Below are 10,197 nucleotides of genomic sequence, written 5' to 3' on the forward strand. Positions count from 1 at the left end.
AGAGATGGTAGATGCACCATCTCTGGAAACATTCAAGGTCAAGCTGGACAGGGCTCTGAGCAACCTGATCTAGTTGAAGATGTCCCTGCTCGTTGCCAGGGAGGTTGGACTAGATGACTTTTAAAGGTCCCTTCCAATCCAAACTATTCTATGAAGCTATTCATTAAGGTCACAGTACTGGGCTTTTCTAGCTCTCTGCCTCACCCTCAACTTTCTTGTGCCTACTCAAGTCTCTTTGACTGGTTTCCTAACCTCAGCCTCCAGGTCTTTCACCTGACATGCTGCAGTGCCATTTCCATCACCTCTTATACTATCCCCTTTGCTCAGTAAAGGAAGGACTGAAAGAAGAAAAAAGAAAAATGAGGAAATACGACATATTATTATTTCCCATGTGTTCTGGTTCAGGCAGGGATAGGGTTGATTTTCACAAGGAGCTGGGACAGGACACAGCCAGGTTGGCTGACCTAGCATGGCAAAATCATGCCATGTGATGCCATGCCCAGTACATGGCTTGAGAGCTGGGAGGGGGGGAGCAGGGAGGGCCAAGGACGAATCGCTGCTCAGAGCAGGCTGGGCTTCAGGTTCTGATCAGTGAGCAGCTATACACTAATCATGCTTTGTATGTTCCTCTATTGGTATTATTGTTGTTTTCCTCTTTCCTTTACTGTTCTGTTAAACTGCCTTTATCTCAACCCACAACTTTTGCCTTTTTCTTCCAGTTTTCCTCGGGGGGGGGGGGCAGGGCAGCAGGGGGGAGAGAGCAAGCGACCGCATTGTTCTTTCTTGCTGGCTGGGGCTAAACCACAACACTATGAAAGCCCAAAGATTTTGTTTGTTTGTTTTAGTACAACACAGATTATACACCTCCAATTCAATCAACATAACTTACCTTGACTCAGATGGAATACAACTGAACAAGGATGTAGACTTAAGATCACATTCTTCTTTCTTGCGGAAATATTCTCAGCATGAAAAAAGTTTATGCTCTCTGCTCGCGACAGGCACTTCAGCTAAAATTGACCTTTCCAAGTTTGGTACTTGTAACTTCATATGAGGTCACAAGCAACAGCATATACATCTTTAAACATGCATATTTAAAACTCAAGTTGTTCAAAAAAACCATGACATAAGGTATGTTCAAAATTAGTAGATAACACTTACATTACTCTGTTACTATATCTGTTATTCATCCAAGTGTAGTTCTACACCAATAAAATAGTATTGTGTACGTTAGTTAATTTGTGTTTGAAAAGTACTTTGATACTCTAGTGGTGAGTGCTACAGAGTGGGAAATGCATGAGAAAAGTAATGGCTCCATCTTCAAAGAGAATTTGAATAGTGAATACTAAATAAAGCCTAGAATCATTCAGACAGCACTTTTCCACACTTACGTACAAAGAAGGGACCAAATTAAGATTACAGAGACCCATACAGAGAGAACTTCAATACATGATCTGTTATCTTTAACATTATTTGGGTACGCTTTCCTCTATGTAAATACATACACCAAATATTATCATTTTTAATTTAGTTTGCAACTGTGACACAATTCTAGTTAATAAAGCATAGTTTTCCAATTCAACAAATTATTTTATTAAGTATTATTAGGAAAAGTGCTGGGTGGTTTGTTAGAAAGAAACGCTCAACATCATCAGTGATAACAAAGCTGAGAGTGGGAAGCTTTTTCATTTAGGTTAATAGTAACAAGGTAACTTTATTTCTTTGAAGCTGAACAGATTATTTGGAGAGGTAGATTAAATAGGTTTTAACCTCACGTCTGTATGCCTATTTACTAGAATATGGATCATCGGCTTAGTTCCTGAAAAGATTTTTGGGGAAATACAGATTTCTGTTCTCTGGTATCTCTTCAAATAAAAGGGACAGGGTCTCATTACTTTAAGTAGTTATTATTTTTGAACCTCTTAATTTCGGGAATACCTGCAGAAAGATGGCAATGCTATTGACACTGGCTATTCCACTCAATCTTGCCGTAATGTTCTGTGAGGCACTAATAAACATTGGTAAATACGTTGCCTGGATTGTACACTCCACAGAAAGTAGTCTTTGTCATTTGTGGAACGTCTTATTTCAAGGCTATTTGCTGGAATGAGACTTGTGGTTGGAGAGTGATACTGGGTAGCATCTATGTGATTTGTGGTACCTTGAGGTTGTTACTTTCATTAATTGCTCTGGATGTTAATGGTCATTTAATCGTATGTTGTGTAATCCAGCAACCACTATTTTGTAAAGGTTAATGAAGCCTTTAGGCAATTATGATCTTTACAAAATTCCCTGACCTTTGTCTAATAGCTTGTTCCTCTAAAAATTGCTATTGACAGTAAGTATTTCACTGAGGGTGAAAAAAACAAACCACAACTCTGCCTTTATAACTGTTGAGAGCAAAGATGGAGGCAGATAATAGAAGAGAGACTGAGAGAATATGCATCATTAAACTTTTCACAATATATAAGCAGAAAGAGCATTCACAAAAAACGCTCATAAAAATTGATCAGGAATACCTCCATGTAATTGCCTAAACGTAGCGGCTAAAGCTAATGGTATCTCTCACCTGAGAGGACGAATTCTGGACGATCAGAAAACAGCTCCCATGGGCAGCTGCTGCACTGGTAAGGACTCAAACAAGGCACACCAGCCCCACCATGCACTCATTGCACAGCTGATGTACGCGTGCACCCAGAATTTATCTCGGCTCCAGCAGAAAAACAGTAGCAGTAAACCAGATGAAATCTGCTTTCATGGCTTCTATAGTCAGAGGAGCCCTATTTGGAAAGATGACATTGCGTTTATATCTTTTTTTTCATATTCAGAAATGGTGCTGATACATCTTACTCTTACCTTGCAAATCACATTTATATATTTTTCTTTTTTTTTTAATTGCTAAAATTTCCTGGTAAGCTACTATTTGTGTTAATCACCACAAGAATTAAAAATACAGTTTAAAATTTTGTTTATGAAGTATCTAAATCGGGATATGCATTTGCTTCATGTATTTCTCAGTGCATAGGATCAGTCCATCTAGAATAAGGGTGGATAAATACAGTGCTTATTGCAGTTACCCATTTGCATTGGTAGCATCTGACAAATTTATAAGAACCAAGTGAGCAAAATCCAGAATCTATTGGCATGAGTGAAGGCTAATACTGTATTTTCTTTAACAGTTTGCGGGCCTTAGCATGGATCAGATGAGACATGGTCAATTTACTGACAATTTACTCATTATACATACCTTCCAAGCACAGAAGCTGCATACTGTTGGAGCGCCATGTCTCTATGGCTACTAGTTTCATTTGCAGGATTAGCTGAGTATCTGCTTGTTCCACAGCCTTCTTGTCATAGTTGTTTCTTTCATTTAAGCAGTCAATAGTGTGCAGAAGACAGAGTGCCCAATCTGTAGGACTAGAGGTTTTTTTAATATGATTGTGCTTTGTTGATCATAATTATATTTCTTACTAATAATGCAGCAAGATTTTATGTCTATCATTTTTTCTATAAAAGGGTCATTTTGAACATACTAAATCCTTTTGGAAAATAATAATATACTCATTTCAAACTTTGCTAGATGGAAGCTGAGTAACGTATTGATAGCTGATCAACAAGCTATTTTTTCTAGTCCTAAAAGCTTGATGTTAGCATTTCTATTCTGTAATAATGATTATAAAATTTATTTACTACTTGAACTGCCTGAATTGCAGATTCCTGACTGTTCTTATGGGTGTTTATTATTACTTTCACGAAGTACACTACTAAAGGAGAAAGTGGTGAATACGGTCTGGCTGCTTAACAGACACTGGTATAAACAGCTGTTCTTGGAAACGCACTCATTAATGTATTGTCACCTTTGGTACATGCCAGACTGAATCCTTTTCAGTTAAGGAGGTGTCTTTTTGTTGTCCTATGTAATTCATCTCCTACCTTGCTTGTGTTTTACAGAGGAAGCAGCTGTGTCAGTCTGCCAGAAAAAGAGTTTCCTGTAAAAGCACTTGAAGACCACTTCATTCCAAACAGCCTTTGGAGCAGCTGGAGAAGGAGGAAGGCAACCAGGCTGGACATAGGGCAAAAGGAAGACAGCATGTAACAGGAGTCCCACCTGGTTAGTATTTCATTTACAGCCGTAAACAAGAAAAAGGAGTTTAAAGCAGTCCACTCAGAAATTCTTAGTAAAACCTTTTCATTAGACTGTACTTACTTGTCAAAACTGAAGTGCTTTATGAGTGTGTTAGTTTTCACAAAACTGTAGTCAAACACAGGCTGTTGAGAAACGCTTTGTTCCCTCTGTTTTCCCTTCCATGCAACTTGGGACAGCAAACGTTTCAAAATTGGTGATTCTGAGCCAGAAAGCAGTCAAATACTCGAAACTCTCCATGAAAGGAGAAGCTTGGGTCCATCACCCTGTGACCGTTGGCAGGACTGCACGCTCCTGCTGTCCTGGGGAGCTCTATGCCCAACAGCTTTATACCCTGGGAGCAAGTGACCCAAGTTTTCATGTCCTTGCCTCTGTCTGCAAAGCAGAGAAACTGGGTTCTGACCTTTCTGGACAATCCTCAGCCAGTCAGGCACTGTGAACTAAAAACCTGGGCTCCCAGTGAGTTTCAGAGGTATTTCTGAGGAGATGAGAGGGTGAGCTGCAAGAAACAAGATATTCTCACCCTACATGCCTTTATATCTATCTAGACCAAAAAAATTTAAATAATGTCACTAGGTTTTTTTGTGATTAAAAAAGGCCACTTGCAAATTTTTCACGTGCTCTAATAAAACCTTTTTCATACACATGGTGAAATAGAATTGCTGAAGCTGAAAATGTGTAGTTTAACTTCCCTGTGCAGCTTTTTTGGTAAGATATTTTTTCTTCAGGAAAGAAATAACCTTAGGTTGAAGAGACCCTGCTGACAGCTTATCTTGTTAACCAAACCTTTCTGAGCCAGTTTATAAATATGTATGGTTGAAAACCTTAAAGCCTTCCACCTTTAAGGGAATTATTTTTGCCTAGTGCACTAATCCTCTACCTCTGGAGAGCTAATCCAAATCTTGGCCTGGTCACACACACACATAACCCTTTTTTCCTGAGGAGCACAAGGTACATGAGTGGCAGCTTCTCTTTAATGGGAGAGCCCAAAGTATGGAAGAAACTGGTTTCAGAGCTCTGCAGTCTGCTAAGCCACTGCAGTAAAGATAAGCCAACATCTTCTACTGCTCCATCTTCTTTTCCTGACTTATTGAAAAACAGCCCTACTCATGCACTTTTAAAATAACTGTCTTGAAACATTTCTTGCTGTATTTTGTGGTTCTCATTTACCCACAATAATGAACAATCAGCTTCAGCAAGCAGGACGCAGTAACTTCACTTGCAATCTCAGGATGCTGAGAAGCTGCCAATGCTTGCTGAGCTCACCTTCCTTCAGGGACGGGTGCCTCTGAAAGAAGTGAGAGTCCTCAGCTGAGGACTGTTTACCATTTATTCTAGCATCTATTTGGTATTCACTAGAAAAAGATCTGAAGCCTGAATAATACTCAATAAATTTGCCACTTACAACTTTTCCTTAAAACTGCCATGAAAAGCCAAAACCACTTTCAGAATGACTAGAAAATTGTAGCTTTTATAGCTTGCTACTCCCCAGAATTTTCTTGTAGTTGCCTTATGTCTTCTCTTACACTGATTTATTTTAGTCATTAAATATAACTGATATTTTCTTTGGAGCAGGGGATATTTTTCTTCTCTCTGTGAGACAAGTTTGTGGAGAGACTTAATATCTTTTATTAAAGAAACTGATAAAAGTTTGGACAAAAAAAAAAAAAGCTTTCAGGCATACAAGGTGGCGGCAGCAATGTTTTTATTGCATGTGCTTTTATACAGAAAGCCTAAAACTTCAGTAGAGCCTCTGGAAAGTACTATAAAAATGGATAGGAATATAAACTGTGCTTAATTCAAACAACGTTTCTCATATACAGACTGCCACTCAAGAATCTCCTTAGACTATGGATCCTTTTAATGCAAAGCAACCTACTCAGCACTAGTTACCGCTTCACGATAGAAATTTACTGCCAGACAGTATCTTACAATGGTATCTAGTACGAAAAGTAACATATTTCATCTGCTAACTAACTGAAGTGTTCAGAGGCTTCACAATTTCATTTATTAGGTGTGTGCATGTATATTATGGTTTAGAAGAAGTGTTCTAAGGTACTTTTCCTTGTGATGCTCTGCTAGCTTTACTGTACATCAAACAAACTAGTGATATACAGACTTGTGCCACAGTAAACTAAGCCATCATAGCAAAGTTAATTGGTTTTTAAATGGGATGAGAGAGTTAGCACTCTGTCTAAATAACAGAAGCATTTTTTCTTACTGTTGTATAGGACTTCAGCATTAGCAGATTAAGATACGATACATAAAAGGCCAATGTTATCTCCTCTAAGACTTAGAGCCAAAGCACTCTCAAATAAGCAAAAAAAAAAAGTAACATAAAAATCCCAATGAACTGCAACATGATATACTCAAAAAGTAGCTAAAGCATTAGTTGTGTTCAACTTACTGCCACTCCAGTGATTGCTTTTGTGAGAACAACGGAGGCTGTAATAGAGAAGGAAGCAGAAGGGGAGCATAGGTGAAAGAGTGGGGGGTCAAAAGGAATATTGCATAGCTGTAAGCCAAATAGGAAGATTCAAGTTGTCTATTTTTGCAGCACTATGCTAAAAATGCCATTGCTACTTCTCCGTAATGCTTTTATACTCGGAAATGTCAACATCAAAACCAGACTAATCAACCAACAGACAAATGTATGTCTTTTCTATCTGACTGTAATCCTTTTCTTTCACTGCTCCTCCTGTTTCAAAGCCCTGTGGATTTTGGTTTGTTTGATCCAGTCAGAGAGCGAGCAAATGGAAGCATCAAAGATCTTTGCTTCTCTGACAAAGAAAAAGGAAGAAAAAGAAGAATGGCTGATAGACAATAGCTACTTAAAAAAAAAAAAAAAAAGAGAGAGAGAAAATGTGATAAAGCTGTATATGATTTGAAGATTTTAAGGCGGCCATAGTGTGGAAAAGCTTAGTTCACCACTTGCCATGGCTAATGCCATCATCTCTACTAATCCATTGCTAGGAACTGTCACATCATCATCGTTATTGGACAAACAATAAATAACCATTTGTGATAATTGCTGTGGATTTGTACGTACCTTTGCACTGAGAGTATATTGTGCAAAGGACTGTATTAATTGTGACGAAGCACTGGCTCTCTGTTGCCGTGGTTGAAAGACAGAAAGAGCTGTTGAAAAAAAATATGGTTTGAATTAAGATAAGCATACCAATAGTAAAAGAAAGCTGGAAAAATATCCAGACACAATTTTTAATTATTTTCTTTTTTAAAGACAGAGTATTCTAGATAAACCAAAGGAGCAGGAGAAATACAGTTTATAAAACCGCACTTCAAAATTCTCTTACGCTGTGTTGCCCTCAGTTTCAGCCACCTTCTTTTCCATGCCAGCCCCTGTCCCGTAGCAGAAACTGTATTGTGTGCTACATTCAGCTTTCTTCTGCCTGAAAATAATTTAAAACTGAACACTATAGCAGAAGTGCTTTTTTTTTTTTTTTTTTCTATTCTACCACCCTTATTACTGTTGTTCCAGCCCATGTTAGCACAAACTGAGAAAGCCAAAAAAGTTTGAATTGACACAGAGCAGACCTGTCAGAGTTTACAGTTACGTGTTATTCTCTGTTCAGGGTAGACCACCTGTGGTACACCTCTACTATTTTTTATTAATACCTTTTTTTTGTTCACCGGTTAATCCTAGGTAATACCAGACAGAGCTTTCATCTTTGGGTTTTGCTTTTTCTATTTACGTAGCACATAGGCTTGATTACTTGAAATGTGGCTAAAGGACAAATTACTTGCTGCTTCTTTGCCTTGAGATACAAAGTAATAAAAGCAATTAAAAATTATGGACCCAGAAAATTCACAGAATAAATTACACTTAGTTACAATTAGTACACACATTTTGTTAAGAGACAGGATTTTTATGATACAGCGCTATCAAATATGCTTGGCTTTATGAAACAGTCAAATAGTCTTATTTTTTACTTACATAGAGTTTGCAGTACAGGGAGCTCTAGGACAGCAGCAAGCCTCAAGAGTTAGTCATCCCCTTCCTTGCTATTATAAAGTTTTCATGGAGTTGTTTTTTTTTTTTATTACAAGTTATCCAATGTAGGATACCAGCATTAAAACCTTCAAAATGAGGTCCACATGCTTAACTTCTGTAACTGTGTGTATGAACAGTGATCCAGCCTTCCACCATGCTGAAAGAAGGCTCTCTAGTCCCTCTACCTGCAAGCACTGGTTGTATTCATTGCTCTTTCTGCTGTCCCTGCTATTTTTCAGTTTTTCAGTCACAAGCCTCCTTCCAGCATGCTAGTCCTATTACCAATACTATACTTCAGTCTGCTTCCCAAAAATCAGTTCCATGGGGAATTTCAGTAAGAGATCTTCTAATGTGTGCTTTCTGTGGTGATTTATTCTCCAAGATGGATCAGATTTCAGATCAATTCTCAGGGCATGACAAATGCTTTCTAGATATTTTGGATGTGCAGTAACTTGACCTTCAAAAGGTTGTTTTCGTCCATCATTAGTATCATTACTCGCGTGCAACCAGAACCATGTGGTGTTTGGTTTTTTTTTTTTTTCCTGGGTGCCTAAATGTATATTTATGCATTGTCTGTTTTACAGAAAAAGATTAAAAACAAGAAAACAATGGCCATGCTTAGTGGATGAGGAAGCTAAAGTTCACTGAAATCAAAAGAAACACATTTATTAATCTTGGTAGGATGCAGATCACACCCAGATCGATCAATGGATTAAGTGAGAGCACAATAGAAATATTTGCTGAAGATAAAACCTGAAACCAGGTTTCTAGAATCCCAAATTGTTACTTAGGACAAATCCTCTTTTCACACTCACATGAAGTCTGATCACACTGGTTTGGCTTCTCAACTTGTATGAATTGGGAAAAGACTATCTCAACACATGGGGCACCTGCCCAGGAGCAGTCAGAGTTATAAGAAAACAGTAACATGTGAAAAGCAGCCATTGTAACAAGATCTGAATAAGTTGCAGAATTACCATGGAATTTGGGAACACAGTTATAAAATACTTTGGATTTTTTCTTGATTGTTAGGATAAAAAGATTTTGTCACTCCAGTCATGGTAAGCGGAACAGAAATTTTGAGCTCATTTAGGGCCTTCTCACTTTTGCTAAATAGCATGTAAGCAATAACAATGTACAACTTTTGCTATGCTATAGCCAACCCCAGAATTGGCAGGAAAAACAAAAGATCAGTCAACACTGAAACAATTCAATAATACTGAAAAGGTGAGTGGCACATACTTATTTTTGTTTTAGAAAGAGATTATAGATGAAAATGTTAACCATTATAATTGCAATAATGCCCAGAACAGGAGTAATACCCACAGAGATAAGTGTCGGCAGCAATCCCTCCCGATTATAGGCCAGCTGTTCTGTTCAGCACATCTCCACAGAGGATTAAAACCATAGGCTAGAAGGTAGAAGAAAGAAATCAGACTTTAAATCTCAAAAGTGCATCATTAACCAGTCACACCAGTTTGACTTTTGAAACAGCCTTTGAAATACTACTTGGGAAATCTGAGTCTCCTGCAGAACAGATGGGGGGGGGTTTAATGCTTTGTTTCAAAGCCCTATGTATGAGCCTTAGATTTGGGAGGTCTGACATTTTAGTTTATATTTGTTTAGAAATAGGTAAGTTAATCACAAAAATAATGAGAGAAGTTCAGACACAGGCACAGTTCAGACACAGAAGAAATCCTGGGCAAAGAAGCACTTTCCTTAGCACCATGTAATTTGCTCACCGAAATAAACACCATCTGCAGGAGTTAGCATGGCTTTTAGAAATGGACATTAATACAATCAGAGTAGCAGTTCTTAATCTGAAGGACTCTGTGTAGCTTCATTCAAGATACTGTTCCATTTATGGCATTTTGCAATTGGTTATGACCACTGAATAGTTCAAACCTGTAAGGCGGAAGTGTAGACTGGGCTAGTCAGACACAGAATTCACGTTTCCTAAATGACTAGAGATAACTACATCCTTCTGGATCTGTGTATTAGTGGTTCTGGTACCGATTAACAGTGGTGGCGGGTACAGAAT

Source organism: Numenius arquata, chromosome 3, assembly GCF_964106895.1.
Source record: "Numenius arquata chromosome 3, bNumArq3.hap1.1, whole genome shotgun sequence".
In the NCBI taxonomy this organism is placed as follows: domain Eukaryota; kingdom Metazoa; phylum Chordata; class Aves; order Charadriiformes; family Scolopacidae; genus Numenius; species Numenius arquata.